This window comes from Vulpes lagopus, chromosome 1, assembly GCF_018345385.1.
Source record: "Vulpes lagopus strain Blue_001 chromosome 1, ASM1834538v1, whole genome shotgun sequence".
NCBI classification, from domain to species: Eukaryota; Metazoa; Chordata; class Mammalia; order Carnivora; family Canidae; genus Vulpes; species Vulpes lagopus.
The window spans coordinates 162489756-162506335 of record NC_054824.1 but is presented as its reverse complement, the minus strand read 5'-3'; the positions used below and the strand labels follow the sequence as shown (position 1 = coordinate 162506335).

The window sequence follows — 16580 nt, the reverse complement described above, 5'->3', positions numbered from 1 at the left end:
CTTAATTTTTCAAATTACCAATTGTTCCAAACTTGGAGACAAATATAAAGAATATATAATGTATATACTCACCACCAGCTTTATAAAACCTTAATATTTTGCCATACTTGAATATTTTCACCATCTTGTAATTTTTACTTGTAGTTTTAGTTTTACCTTTTTAGAAACAAAAAAGCAATATTTATTTTTTACAGTACATTGCAGTGGCACTCACAGGCATGTTTTATACCTTGCTGTGGTCCCAATTGCTCCTTGTGGTCCATATCTTCCCTCTGGGTTTACTTTATTTCTAAATGAAGTACATCCTTGATAATGCTTTTAGTGAGAGGCTATAAAATTCGTTTGGTATTTTTAAAAAAGATTTTATTTATTTATTTGAGAGAGAGGGAGAGCCAGAGAGATCACAAAGAGAGAGGCAGAGGGAGAAGCAGACTTGCAGCTAAGTGGGAAGCCCAATGTGGGGGCTCCATCCCAAGACCCTGAGATCCTGACCTGAGCTGAAGACAGATGCTTAAACAACTGAGCCACCCAAGCACCCCTGTTTGGTTTTCTTTATGGCCAGAAATGTCTTTATTTTGCTTACACTCTTAAATAATAGCTTTGGCAGTGACCACTAGCTTCCCAGCCCACATTCTTGTCCTCCTTCTTCCTTAGAAACAAAATTGGAACACTAATTTTATTTGGGGCAGCTGTGTGCTCAGCAGAAAGACTACATTTTCCAGACACTCATAGTCATGAGTGGCCAAGGAGATGTAAAGCAGGAAACACTGAGTGAAGGAAATCTTACTAATGGGGGTCAACTTAGCTTAGAGGGACACACTCTCAGCCTTGTCCTTTGGTGGGACACAGAAGCCTCCATGGGACAAGGAAGAGAGAAGCCATGAGCTAAGGAGAGCAGAGCAGGAAGCAAGGGGAGTGGGGCTCTAGGTTTTGTGACAGCTCAACCCTCTCCTAGGCTGCCCCTTCCATGCTCCTTTGATTTGAGACAGTGAACATTTTTTTAAAGATTTTATTTATTTATTTGAGAGAGAGAGAGAGAGAGAGAGAGAGGGAGAGAATGGGTGAGGGGCAGAGAAGAGGAACAAACAGACACCCCGCTGAGCATGGAGCCCATGGGGCTTGAGATCATGACCCTGAGATCATGACCTGAGCTGAAATCAGGAGTCCTATGCTTAACCGTTTGAGCCACCCAGGCGCCCCAGACAGTGAACTCTTTATTTGATTTGTTTAAGTCTCTGTTCTTAGGTCTTTGATGCTAACAGCAAAATTCAATCCCAGGTTTATATTTATTTTCCTTTTGTCCTTTGAGTGTGATATTCTACTGTCCTTGGCACCTGCTGTTGTGGATGACAGGACTGCTATTAGTCTAACTGTTCTATCTTTTCTGGTAATTTTTTAAAAAAATTATTTATTTATTCATGAGAGACACAGAGAGAGAGAGTGAGGGGCAGAGACACAGGCAGAGGGAGAAGCAGGCTCCATGCAGGGAGCCTGACATGGGACTCGATCCCAGGTCTCCAGGATCAGGCCCTGGGCTGAAGGCGGCGCTAAACTGCTGAGCCACCCAGGCTGCCCTTCTCTGGTAATTTTTAAAATTTCCTCTTGATCCTTGTTATTTTTTAATGTGTCTGTGTCTGGATTTTTTTTTAAAGATTTTATTTATTTATTTGACAGAGAGAGAGCACAAGTAGGGGAGGCAGCAGGCAGAGGCAGAGGGAGAAGCAGACTCCCTGTTGAACAGGGAGCCTGACTTGGGGCTTGATCCCAGGACCCTGGGATCATGACTTGAGCCAAAGGAAGCTATGTGACAGACTGAGCCCCCCAGGTGCCCCTGGATTTGTTTTTATTTATCTTACTAGATATCTTGAATGCATTTTTCATTTGATGACTCATGTCTTCATCCAAATTTGGAAGGAGTTCAGCAATTATCTCTTCAAATACTGATTCTCTGCCATTCTTTTCATTTTCTCTTTTTCTGGAATTAGATGAATATAAAAACCTCTCTCTCAGTTGTTCCTTCTTATCTCTTAACTGCAGTATGTAAATTGTGTATATCTCTGTTTCTGAGTGAATTCCTTGGTTCTATCTTCCAATTTTAATATATGTGCTGCTGAAGCGAGCACTGGTTCCATCTTCCAGATTATAAATTCTTTCTTTAACAGTGTCCTGGCTGAGTTTTTATCAATTCTTGAGTTTGTAAAATTTCAGTGACATTTTTCTTTAATATCTCAGATTTCTAGTGGGTTCTGTTTATTAATAAATTTTTTAAAAAGATTTTATTTACTTATTCATGAGAGACACAGAGAGAGTCAGAGACATAAGCAGAGGGAGAAGCTCCTCATGGGGAGCCTGATACAAGACTCAATCTCAGGCCTCCAGGAACACAACCTGAGCTAAAGGCAGATAGATGCTCAAACACTGAGCTACTCAGGTGCCCCTGTGGGCTCTTTTTTTAAATTTTACTATCCTTATTTTATTGCTGCCTAGTTTAGTTTAATCATTTCTTATTCTTTTCACTTTGGAAGTTATGGTTTCACTTTTCTCTAAGGAGATACTAAAGATACTGTACTGAAACATCTTTGTCCAACTGTTGTGTAAAATTAACTTTATTTAAAAAGTTCTCATCAAATAAAAAAATTTGTAACTACATGTGGTGATGGATGTTAACTTGACTTACTGTGCTGATCATTTCACAATATATACACGTAGCATAGCATTATATCATGCACCTGAAACTAATATAATGTTATATGTCAATTACATCTCAATTTTAATTAATATTCACAAAAAAGGAAAGCCATAGCTAATCATTAAAATACTATTGGAAAAATTCAAATAGATGGATAGTTGCTAAATATATACATCCACTTTTGCTTTAAACTATTTACAGCTCTTTATTACACATAGAATAAAATTACAAACCTAAGTAAGGCTTGCATGAACTGGTTGGCCACTGGCAACTGCACTACCTCATATCTCACTGATATCCTCTTCAGTCCAGCCATTCTGGTCTGTAGTTAGTTCCTTAAACATAACAAGACCTTTCCTACCACAGGACCTTTGCACATACTGTTCTCTATATTGCTCTTTGGTTAGTGTTTGACAAGACTGACTTTCTTCTTGGTTCTGTCCTTCATATCTTAAGATAAAAGGTACCAAAAAGAGAGTAGTGGTTATCTTTCTCTATATGGTACAACTTGATAGAATTTACTTATATTTCCTTCTTCTTTATTTATTATTTATATTTTGGCTTGGATTTTTAAAATCTTTACTCCATATACATCATTTTCCAAAAGGAAAAAAAACAATAAATTATTTTAATCTTTAGCATGCTTGACATGTTTGGTAAGAAACAACATAACTGATATTGCACATCCCCCCAAATAAATATTAGTCTCAACGCTATTTGCCAAAAAAAGAATTTAATCTATGGTGAATCTGTGTTGCAAATGCTTTGCTGGCTTTCTGTGTTAGTTTTTTTTTTTTTTTTAAGATTTTATTTATTTATTCATACGAGACAAAGAGAGAGAGAGAGAGAGAGAGAGAGAGAGAGAGAATGAGGCAGAGACACAGTCAGAGGGAGAAGCAGGCTCCATACAGGGAGCCCGATGTGGGACTGGATCCTGGGCCTACAGGATCACACCCCTGGGCTGAAGGTGGTGCTAAACCGCTGAGCCACCTGGGCTGCCCTCTGTGTTAGTTTTAATTTCTTTACGTATTTTGGGATTTTGGTTTGAAGACTTATTTTGAGTAGAAAGTTTGGGGGTTTTGTTCTGTTTTCTCTCTCCCTCTTCCTTATCCTTATCCCTCTCTCTATCTAGCTGTTTTGTGGTTGCCCTTACCTGACTAGAGTTGTCAGATAAAATATAGGATGCTCCGTTAAAATTGAATTTCTGCTAAACACCAAATAACTTTTCTTAGTGCATCTCTCAAATATTGAATGAGTTGTGCTTATACGATAAAATTATTTGTTGTTTAGCTGAATTCCAAATTTAAATGAGTATTCTCATTTAAATTTAATTAGCATTTTTATTTGCTAAATCTGGCAACCTTATCCCTGACCTTCTGTGTCCCCGTCCAGCTCTTATTACAGGGATTTGGATTGACACTCCATATGATATTTAGGTTACCAACTAAAACAAAACAAAGCAGCTGCCTTTTTTAGGATCACAGAGAAAAATCATGTTACCTGAGATGAGAATTTCCTCTTCTGGGACAGGAGCTTCCTTTCCACTTGCAAAATATGAAAGACCAGTGCTGGAGGTCTAGCCCTCCCTCAGCCCTCCCTCAGTTTTCCCAGTAGCCTCAGGGGAGCACTTTCTCTCTGGTGCCATTGTCCACCCCATCAGCAGAGCATTGATGTGTCTCGTACACAGGTCAGAAAAGTTAGATGTTGTGAAATCATGATTTACAAAAGAAAGAGAGAAAGCAGTTCCTGTCCCCCAAGAGTTTACATTCTAGTTTGAAGTCAGAGCAAACACAAGAAGAAGCACAAGATAAAGAATTTCAAAGCAGAAGCAACAATAGACAGTACAAACTGGTGAGACTATGGCTGCTAGCTGAGGACTCTGTGACCAGAGATGCTGTTCCAGAAAAGGAAGCAGATGTTTGCTGAGCATTTATTATAAGCTCCCAAGATGATCTCACTAATTCTCAGTACAGTTTTATGAGGCAGAATTGATCAACCTGATTTTTTAAAAAGTTTTATTTATTTATTCATAAGACAGAGAGAGGCAGAGACACAGGCAGAGGGAGAAGCAGGCTCCCTGCAGGGAGCCCAATGCAGGACTTGATCCCAGGACCCCGGGATCATGCCCTGAGCCAGAGGCAGATGCTCAACCACTGAGCCACCCAGCTGACCCAATCATCCTGCTTTTATAGAGGAGGAAATTGAGGCTCAGTATGATGAACTGTCTTGTCCTACATCACATGATTAATAAATAGGTCTTCCATCCACGCACTCTTTGCCCAAAGCAGTGGGTCAGTGCCACTCAGCTCTGGGGAATGTTGGAAATGAGGTCAAATAATAATGGTCACATTTTAAAACCTTAAAATGCAAAGTTGGAAAAACACTGCAGCAATCTTGTTCTAAAAGGACTCCCTGGCCACATTTTCCATCGGTTTTTCCTCTACTTTCCTGGAGACAGACCTCGGCTGGATCAAAAGATATTGACCAGGGTCGTAGCAGAACAGGAAAGGAGTTCAGAACGATGGCTATTGATGTTTTCGTTAGTCTGTTTCGATGTCTATGCCCTGACTTCTTTGAGCCCTGGACGAATTCTGGAGGCCTTCTAGTGATGTGAGTCACCACCCCAAACGCCGCGATGACATAAACTGTGGCTGGGTTTTGATGAATTCCTTGGGCAGGTGAGTTACGGGCTGAGAGAGCGGGGTGCTATAAAGTTTTACATCCCCGAGTCGGGGACGGCTATGTTTCCTCGGAGTGGCTGAGACGCCAGTGACTTATTTCTGTCTTCTCAAATATGTGGCAATGAAGTTTACGGCATCACACACCATCAACCTGCACGCACTCGCAGCTCTTCTGTAGCATCTTCTCGCCTCTTCCATGGCACTGGGGGGGGGGGGGTCTGCCATGGGTTGGGTTGAGCTTGCAGCTGCCTGTGAGTTAGAGGGCAACGTCACTGTGCAGCCAGTGCAGAAAGTGACAGGATTTATGTGCATTACTCTGAGCCCTGAAGCGGGGGAGATGGGTAATGGCTGGCACTGGAAAGCCAGTTCGGAGACGCAATCGTGAGTCTGGGTGCCTGAACCGAAAGATTGGGAGAAATTGGGGAGGCGGGGGAATGTGTTCCCCTGAGCCTGCGCCTCCTTCGAAAAAGCCTTGAGAAAAGCGATAGGGAGGATTGGGCCGGCAGAGTGCAGACTAAATTATCCACCCCACTGCTTCTCAGTGTTAGCAAGCATGATCAGGAGATGCGACTGAACCTGATCATCGCTTGCGTAAGGGAACCTTGTGTTTGTGTTCATAATTTTCCACTTCCATGCAGCCATTGTCTCGCAAATGCATTTATTCAGTACGTGTTTACTGATGTCTACTATGCACTGGGCATAGTAGATTATTGAGCCCTGGGATGCAATAATGAATATATACTAATATGGTCCCTACTCTGACAGTTTGTAGTTCAGTGGGACAGGTGGAGTGTAATCAGTCAAAAGCCACAGTGATATTATTACCAAGGAGAGGTCACTGTCTTCTTTCTATTTTTTTTTTAAAGACTTTATTTATAAGTAATCTTCATGCCCAGTGTGGGGCTTGAACTCATGACCTTGAGATCAAGAGCCACGTGCTGTCCCAACTGAGCCAGCCAGGTGCCCTGAGTTCTGTATTCTGAAGATCCATTCTGTGTGTCAGGCAGTGTTCTCAGGGTTGAGGCCATAGCAGTGAGCGCAGTGAGCACAGTGACACAGTTACTACCCTCACGAGACTTACGTCCTAGCACAGGAGACAAAACACAAGTAAACATGTCCTTTCAAAATAAACATACAATGTAAGCTCAGGTATTTATATGTGCTGTGATAAAAATAAGGCAGGATAATTGGTCAGAATGTGACTGAGTGGCCTCTTTAGGTCAGATGGCCCAGGAGAGCCCCTCTGGAGGGATGAGTCTTGAGCAAGGAACTAGGAGAACTGGAAGAGGATCCCACAGAGATCTGTGGGAAGATCATTCCAGGCCAAGAGAACAGCACGTGCAAAAGTCTTGAGGCAAGAATGGGGGGAATGAGGTCAGCGAGAGGCTGTTGCAGGATCTTAGAGGGGAGACACTGGACACTTGGACCAGTTGTCGGGGATGGAGGGGGTGAGATGGTGTGTGTTTTGGAGTTTCCTCTATCATAAGAAGATTTGACCTGGCCAGGGAGATCGGGACAGACTTTCCTGAGGAAGGAACATTTGCATGAAGATCTGAAATCTGAGTAGAGTAACTAGGTGAAGATAGAAGGATAGAATATTCCAGCACACTAATGAGCAGCCCCTGTGGAGAAACAAGTCAAGTTGGAGACTCTGAAAGGAGATTGGTGGACCTTGGGGAAAAATGAGGAGTGAGGTGAAGCTGGAAAGGTGGGCAGTATAGGTCATGGGGGGGCTTTGTGAGCTCTGTGGAGGACACTGGCCTTTTTTCTCAGTGCTGTGGGGGCTCATGGAAAGGTTTTCAGCAGAAGCAACCTAATCAGGTGTGCGTCTTCAGAGAGTTTCTGAATGCAGTGTCGGGGAAGCTCCATTTTCCTATTTTCACCTTCTGAGGAAGGTTCTCCTAGCCCTAGTCCCATTCTCCAGATAAGGAAACTGAATCTCAGAGAGTTGATGGCGCTTAGCCAAGCACATAGCCATGACTGACCCTGGAGTCTGGAGCCGTAGCCCTTTGGACCTGTTTACCTTTATTGCGCTGCCCCTCTCCTCCCCAGCAATCTGCCCTCTGCCCCCATCCAGAGCACTCCCCAGTGATCAACACAACTGTGGTTGTTTCCACCTGTTCCTTCTTAGACTGAGGGTCACTGTATCCCCCTTTCCATCTTTCCAGGGTTGTGACTTCTTTCTCTGGGTTGGACAGTTTCTAGGATGCACTCGTGGTCTTCATTTCCCTGCCCCAGTTAGCACTTTGGAATTAAGCATTATCTTTCTCATGGAGTCCTGGAAGGGTCACTTATTGCCAACTAACATTCATTTATTTCCATCACATCGTTCCTTCTCTTTCCCTCTCTCCCTCAAACTTGCGGTGGACTCTACGGACACACTAGGCTCCAGGTTTACAGGAACAATCCTTGGCTATCTGGAAAAAAGATACACAAACCAGCCATCACACGCTAAACTGGTAAGTTGGCCAGATGGATGCTTCCCCTTGCTGGAGACCCAGGGGAGGTCAGGGTGTGTGGAGGGAGGGAAGGCCTGGGCCGTGAAATGGGAACAAGGAGACAGAAAGAGCTGCCCAGAGAAACTTAGCAACTTTCTTGGCCATTCAGTCCAGGAGGAGATCCTGAGTAGGAAAAGCCTCTGTGAAAACGTTCTTGGTCCTTCTGGTCCTCACAGATTGTGCTAACAGGAAGGATGTGAACTGACAGGGAGGCTGACAGTTTTCAATAACTTTGGCAGAAGAGGCCCAGAAATGGGGCCTAGAGCTCCTTGAGACCACCGAAGGGGAGAGACCAATGGATACTCTGGGGGGGGGTCCCCATCCTCCCCCCCTACCCTGCCTGGCACAGGGGTCAGTCGGTCTCTCGGGGTGAGGAGGGCTGCTGGGGTATCATTGCTTTGGCTTGCTCTGCTTTGTGTTTATTTGTTTACTGATTTATTTTGCCTGTCAAACTCGGGTTTATTGACAGGGCTCAGCCTGCCCCTGGGTGCTTCCTGCCGACCGCAGCGCACAGAGAAATAATTAGTTGCTGAGGTGTCGGGAGCAGATGTTGAACTGACATCTTCCCTTTACTAGTGTCAAATTCAGCAGTTTTCCTGCCTCCCTATAAATTACCGGCTGCTTGCTGCCTTCCTCTGGCCGAGGCCTACCTGGTGGGCTTTCCTCTCTCATTAAGAGCAGAGCTGACCCTCTCCACGTTGACCTCGGCCTCTACTGTGCCCCCCCCCCCCCCCCCCCCCCCCCCCCCCCCCCCCCCCCCCCCCCCGTCAGCCTTCTGCATTTTATTTTTTCCTTTTTGGTGGACATCCGAGGAAGGATGGGGGAGCTTGGGTAGGCTGCTTCCCTCCTGGCTGAGAAAAGCCGTGGCTCTCACTGCTTCTCGGAGACCTGGGGGGCCCCCCTGGAGCAGGGCAAGGCCATTAACTGCTTCCTATAGGGCGTGACCTTTGTCTCCTTGGGGCAATCTGAGGCCTTTTGTGCGTACTCTCAAGGTGGGCGTGCTCTCCAAAGCCTTGCTGGGAGACTTCTGTGCTCCAAAACCGCTGGAGAAGGCAGGGTGAGTGTTAGGGGCGAGTCGGGATGGGCCAGGTCCGGGGCTGGGGGAAGCTACGGAGAACACTGCAGAATACAGAGGGGAGCTAGGCCTTGTGCTTGAGATTGCTGAGTGCAGCTGACTCGGGGACTGCTACCAGGGTTGGCCGAAAATGTGTTTATTCATTCACTTGGCTGATACGCAGGGAGGTCTTTTATGTGCCAGCCGGGGTGCTAGGTCCTGGGGTGCTTCAGTGAGCTGTGCATGGTCCCAGCTCTCAAGGAGCCCACAGGGGCCGACTGGGAGGCTGGTGGGCCATACTAAGGAAGCTGACCTTTATCACGAAGATGCTGGGAGCCTCTGAACCATCTGAAGCAGGGTGGTGACGTGATCCAATTTGCATTTTAGAAAGATCACTCTGGAGGCCGAGGGGAAGATGGATCGGGGTGGGATGCTGAAGGACACCAAGTATCTCATTAGAAAACTTGTAATCGTCTGGCTGAGGTATGAGTTGGGTCCAACAGAGGCTGAGGCAGTAAGTATGGAGGGAAGAGGAATTTTGGAGGTACAGGTAGTAGGACAGGTAGTAGGATTCGGGCTAAAGCAGGTTTAAATCATGATCTCACAGCCTGGAGAAAGATACAGGAGCTATATGCCAGGCCACGCGGCCGAGGTTGGTCCGCTACACGGACTGCCTCCTAAGGCTACAGTTCACTGCTTGCGAGCAGCTACTGCCCCCTCCAGATGGAGACTTGAAAGTTGCCTCACATCACCTAACTTCACAGGACTTCGGGTTTGGGAGATGGTCTTGAAAGTGATTTTGTCCACCAGCTTATATAATTAGCAATCCATCTATTGTCTTCCCACCAAAGATGAATCCGGCACGTGGACGCAGGGAACTCAGTGTCCCCCGTGCTGCCCACTTTATCCTTGGAGGGCTTCTTCCCCAAATTATACCTCCATCAGTATAATGGTACTGATTATGGTATAATCCAATAAGGTCTGTTCACCCCCCCCCCCCCCACATGCAGCAGAATGGAAAGCTCCCGATGGATAGTGAATTCTCACCCCACAAGCAAAATCTCTCTGGGCAAGGCATGTGAGTTCAGCCTTTGTCAAGCATCAAACATCCGGGGTTGGGGACCATGGGTAAGTCCCACTTCTTGCACCTGCCAGCTGACTGAGCCACTTCTAGCAGTAGGGACACTTGTCATCTGGGCAGGTCAGGAAACGCACGGATGCTATCTCTCTCTGCAAACCCTGGATCACTAGGTGCCACACCTAGTGTCTCCCATCGCCTGCTCTCTGTGAGGTACGTATCGATCCACTGGGAACTGTGAACCACTCGCTCGTTCTCTTCTCTGCAGATGAGGGGTGCGCCCACCTGAGATCTCAGAGCTGCAATCCTGTCCTGTTTCTAATACTTTGCAAGCAACCTAATTATCTGATTTATCGTCTCCGATACAAATGACCATGAGGCTCCGTGCCTAACTTTTAATTGGCTGTAAAGCAGTGGGCCACCGTGACCTCTTACTAAACTCTTCCCATTAAGCTCTCATGTTTACGTAGCACCATAAATTTGGCTCATCAGTCCTCCAGAAATTTCCCCAATTTCCGCCTGTTTCTGTGAAGGCAATTATCTTCCTGTTTGTCTGGCGGATCTGCTTGTAGCCTGAGATTTCTTCAACTACAGACACAGGGTTTGTGAATCTGCTCTTCCCTCTGCCCCCTGCCCTGCCTGGAGATGCTCCGGGTCTCGCCTTTGCCCCAGCCACTTACTGTTGGAACCATCCTCTGGTTTCCTCTTTTTCACGCATCTCTAGGTCAATTAACCCACCTCTCCCTTGGACCACCTACAAATTTGATTTTTTGGACCTCTTCTCAGCCAGGTGTTACACATTACAACATTGGTCAAAGGACCCCATGCCCTCCCTCCTAAAGTACCCCAAATTTATTAATATAATTTTTGCAGCAGAAAAGAAAGCTGTAAAATCCCAGGAAAAACATGATTAGTGACAGAAGTGAAACAAGCCATACACCCAAGCCACACAATCCAGGCAATAGAAGAAATATGCCTGGAAAAAATGAAAGAAAATTGAAGGCTTAACAGTAATAATAATAATAAAAATAAGCAGAATAGATCAAAGCTGTAGTTGCCTGATACATATCAGGTCAAAAACTAAATATTATTAGAAATGAAAGAAAGACAAGAACCAACTGGGACAACAAATGAGTGAGATGTAAGTGGAGCTGGAGAATTAAGAACACAGCAAGATTAAATAAACGACAAAATGGAAAGACTCATTCTCTGGCCAATAGAAAGCAGGAAAGCTTAATAACCCTGGAAATAGTAAATAAAGGCATAATAAGAGAACGTTTCCCAGAACTTTTTAATATAGAATTTAATCTGTATAGAGTCCTTTTCAGAATTAATCACCAGAGAAATATGATCAGAAAATGCCACTACAAAGCTTTAAAGACAAAGAAAGTATATATTAAGGAAAGAGAAAGAGGAGAAATAGAATTTACAGGAGCTGGGATCTTGCAACTCAAACAATAGAAGTAGAGGGGATTAGGGGGAGTGTGTAAGATTCTTACAGTGTCATGTACCTACATTCTCATATTCCAATAAGAAAGAAGAAGAACCTCCCCCTGAATGACAAGGCTGTGTTGTCCAGGATTCCCCAAATTATCTTGCATATCTGCTCCTATTAAATAAATAGTGAAAATACTCTATAGAATTAAACAGAAGTTATTGCAAATTGTGATACATGGGAATAAAAACAATTTGGAAAGCTTTGTTTATTCCTTCTGCGAACATTTAAAGAGCCTCTAAGGTATGTCACCTACTGGGTCAGTTGCTAGAAATTTGCCCTTCCAGGGATTTTTGTTTCATAGTGACAATTATTAAAATGCTATGGCATTGGCTTAAAAACAGAATATAGGTCATTGAGAGATAATAGAGATTCCAGACGGAGGCTCTAAAGAAGAAATATTTTAAAAATATGTGACAAATGAATTATAAGGAACCACGGAGAAACATATAATTGTATGTTTCCTAGTGATCGCTAGAAGCTATGTGGAAAAAAATCAAGACGCATAACTTATACCATAGAGCATTGTAAATCTAGGTGGATTCAAGACACAATATTAAAAATATAATAAAATGGAATCTTATCCTTACTAAAATGTGGAGGGGAGCTAATTTCTTCCTTGTTTGAATTGTAACATTTTCAGTAATAAGGATGACAGGTTAAGATCCAAGATCCATATAGATTTAAAACTTGATGAGAAACAACAGAACCCGATATAAAGGAAATGAATAGGAAATACGTATTCCAGCTATGACAAAGAAAAGTCTGCATTCAAAGTATGTAGAAAGCCTACACATATCAATGGATGAAACCATGTGTCTATTGAACTTGTGTCTGAAAAATGTAGGTAAGTAGCAAATGCAATAATAAAGTTGGTGAGGAAGATAACCCATCTTATATGTAATTTTTAAAAAAAGGAAGAAAGAAAAGTAAAGCAACTGTGAGTTCCCACTTCACATCTATTGGCAAAACAAAAACAAAAACACCAAAAACCCCCAACAAACCAAGCTAAAATAAAACCCAGTGCTGGTGCAACTCTCTGCAGACTGGAGTTTTCTCCTATCACCAGTGTCAGCATTAATATTCTGGAGGACAGACCATGAATAAATAACCCACACAGGAGCACATACTTTGAGGCAGTGTTTCTCCTTCTTGGAGAGTCAAGGAAATATTGCTGTTAGATTAAAATCTGTTTTTTTTTTTTTAAGATTTTATGTATTTATTCACAAGAGACAGAGAGAGTAGCAGAAAGATAGGCAGAGGGAGAAGCAGGCTCCCTGCAGGGAGCCCAATGCAGGAGTCCATCCTAGGACACCGCTCAACCACTGAGCCACCCAGGATTCCCCTAAAATCTGTTTTAATACCAATGTTCATGGGAGCATTGCTTATAACAGGGAAGGCCAAAATACAAACTGGGGAGGGGGTTAAGTGGCACCTTATCAGTACCAAGGAATATTATAAAACCACTGATCACAAATTGCAAGTTATTCACATACATGGAAAGGGTATACACAAAAACTATAAGACGAAAGCACAAAACGTAAGATCAACATAATGAATTACAAATTAAATATATTTATGGAAAATTAAAGGAGACTCAAAGAACTGGTAAAGGTTATGATGATAATAAAAGCCAGCTTTCAGTGTGTGTGGCGGGCTCAGTTAGTAGAGCATGCGTCTCAGAGTTGAGTTCAAGCCCCACACTGGGTGTAGGCCTCACAAAAAACAAAACAAAACAAAACAAAACAAAAAAACCCGGCCACCTCTCATTGATGAGTTATTTTTACCATGCTCTGCGCTACGTCCATCATGAACATTATCTCATTTAATCTTCTCAACAGCGTGTGCAGGAGGTATTTTCTCCAGTGAAATCTGATGCATGCCAAGTTAAGTAACTTGCCTCAGGACACACAGCTGGCAAATTGCAAAGGTGGGGTTTGAGCTCCAGAGTCTCAGGTAATACACCACGTAATACAACCTCAATTATTTCTCGAGATCGACATTCTACATGTTCTCTGAATTTTTTCATAGAGCAGCCCCCTGCTGACTTGTGGTGAGCTTTGAGTGTGCTCCCCCAGGTGCTAGCGGGGCCTCACCTGGACGGGGGTGGGACAGTCTTAGCGGGACACTGGTACCGCTCTCTTAATCCCCTGCAGCACTTATAGCCTAGGTCCACATGGACTAACTGTTCTGCCCTCCCTTGTTTCAGATTGCCCCGTGACCATGGAGTTACATGTGGGGTTCATTTCCCTGTGACCGGCTTTTCCCGCCAGGCGACTTCTAGAAAGGGATGGGCTCCACATCATGCCTTTCTAACTCACTTCTCTCTCATACATCTTCTTTCCTGATTTAGCACCAACCTTCCTTAAAATAATTCCAAAAGCATTGTTTTATTTTTATTTTTATAAAATTTTATTTAAATTCAATTAACTTAAAGTATATTATTGGTTTCAGAGGTAGAGTTCAGTGATTCATCAGTCTTATATAATACCCAGTACTTAGTATATCAAGTGCCTTCCTTAATGCCCATCACCCAGTTACCCCGTCCCCCCCTTCCCTTCCAGCGACCCTCAGTTTGTTTCTTATGATTAAGAGTCTTTTATGGTTTGTTTTCCTCTCTGATTTCATCTTGTTTTATTTTTTCCTCTCTTTTCCTATGATCCTCCGTTTTATTTCTTAAATTCCACATGTGTGAGATCATAGAATTGTCTTTCTCTGATTGACTTATTTCACTTAGCATAATATCCTCTAGTTCCATCTATGTCGTTGCAAATGGCAAGATTTCATTTTTTGATAGCTGAGTAATATTCCATTGTGTGTGTGTTTGTGTGTGTGTGTGTGTATGTGTGTGTGCAGCTGTCTCTTGGGATCACTACATTTATATCCTTAGGGTAAATACCTATTAGTGCAATTGCTGGGTCATAGTAGTTAAAAGTAGCTGTATTTTCAACTTTTTGAGGAATCACCATACTGTTTTCCAGAGTGGCTGCACCAGCTTGCATTCCCACCAACAGTGTAAGAGGGTTCTACTTTCTCCACATCCTTGTCAACATCTGTCATTTCCAGCTCAAGTGCCCACCTTTCCTGACTTATTAATTTTAACCATTCTGGTTGGGGTGAGGTGGTATCTCATTGTGGGTTTTTTTTTTTTTTTTTGTGTGTGTGTGTGTGTGTGTGGTTTAGTTCAGTTTATGATGAACTCTGCAATCCAACTAGACCTGGGGGAAGGAACCATGGAGCCCACAGAACCGCAGTGAGAGTGCAGAGACTGGGTTATTTCAAGCAGGTGGGGGTGGAGGGGCGCTCTCTTGAGCTAAAGGAAGGTCTGGAAGTTCAGATAAAACACGAGTTAGATCTGAACTACCACGAGTTAGATTCATCAGATCTGTCTGCAGTCGGCAATGGGGATCTTCTTGCTGGTCTTGCTGTTCCTGGACCCGGAGCGCTCCATGACTTCCACGATGTTCATGCCCTCCTTGACCTTGCCAAAGACCACATGCTTGCCGTCCAACCATGCAGTCTTGACGGTGCAGATGAAAAACTGGGAACCGTTTGTGTTGGGTCCAACATTGGCCATGGACAAGATGCCAGGCCTCGTGTACTTCAGGATAAAGTTCTCATCATCAAACTTCTCCCCACAGATGGACTTGCCGCCAGTGCCACTGTGGCGCGTGAAGTCCCCACCCTGGCACATAAATCCTGGAATAATCCTGTGAAAGCAGGAACTTTGTAACCAAATCCCTTCTCTCCAGCACTCAGAGCACGAAAGTTCTCCGCTGTCTTTGGAACTTTGTCTGCAAACAGCTCGAAGGAGAAGTGACCCAAGGGCTCCCCATCTACGGTGATGTCAAAGAACACTGACCATGGCTGGATGGCAAGGGAGGCTCCGGGGTGGTGGTGTCTGCAAGGCCCTCACTGTGGTTTTGATTTGTATTTCCCTGATGCTGAGTGATGTGGAGCATTTTTCCATGTGTCTGTTGGGCATTTGTGTGTCTTCTCTGGATAAATGTCTGTTCATGTATCTTCACCCATTTTCTGATTGGATTATTTGTTTTTGGGTGCTGAGTATGATAAGTTCTTCACATATTTTGCATACTAGTCCTTTATCTGATTTGTCATTTGCATATATCTCTCCCATTCTGTCAATTGTCTTTGGGTTTTGTCAATTGCTTCCTTTGCTGTGCAAAAGCTTTTTATCTCGATGAAGTCCCAATAGTTCATTTTTGCCTTTGTTTCCCTTGCCTTTGGAGATGCGTCTAGCAAGAAGTTGCTGCGGCTGAGGTCACAGAGGTTGATGCCTCTGTTCTCTAGGATTTTGATGGATTCTAAATGCATTGTTTTATAATCAGTCTCTGTGTCTGAGCCAAACATCTCCTTGAAGGGCCTTTGTCTCCCTCCCTCCCCTCCCCCATGTTTTAATCACATGCCAACAGGCAGAAGAGAAGAATTTTTGAACACTTACACGTGATTTCCTTGAAATAATATTCCATTTGAGATTAGGTAGCAAAAGAAGGCTGAGCTGTGATGGAGCCCTCCCAGGAGTGGCAAGTTGGCCAAGCCCAGTGTTTGGACAGCTCCGTTGTGCATAATACAGTTCTGGGCACTGTGCAAGTGCCTGAAAGACTTGGTCATTGAGCCCCGCCTGAAGCAGGGGCTGGAAAACTAAGGCCTGCCACCTGTTGTAATATAATCTGCTAGCTATGAATTGAAAATAAGGCAAAAGAGTATTTTTTTAGTGACATGTGAAAATTATGTGAAATCCAAATTTTAAGGATTTATAAAGACAGCTTAATTGAAACATGGCCACATCCACCTTGCATCCATGTGACAAGTTATGACAGAGAGGCCCTCAAAGCCTAGAATGTCTATTCTCTGGCCCTTTGCAGATTTGTCTACCCCTTGTCTAAAGGAACATCTCCTTGAAGGCTGCCCTGCCAGACCTATCAGCTCAAGCGCCCACCTTTGCAGGGCAGCAGGAGCCTGAGCTGCTGGGGATTTACTGTGCCCCTGTTCTAAGCCCTCATGGGCAGGACTCAATGGAAATACTCCTGCTCTCTCAGATCTGCACAAAAGACCTCTCCTCCC

At 43.9% G+C, this 16580-nt stretch overlaps 1 pseudogene; it reads right to left on the bottom strand.

Annotated features, from left to right (window-relative positions):
• Positions 1 to 14811: 14811 nt before the first annotated feature.
• Positions 14812 to 16580, bottom strand: part of LOC121487748 — a 48637-nt pseudogene continuing 46868 nt past the window's right edge.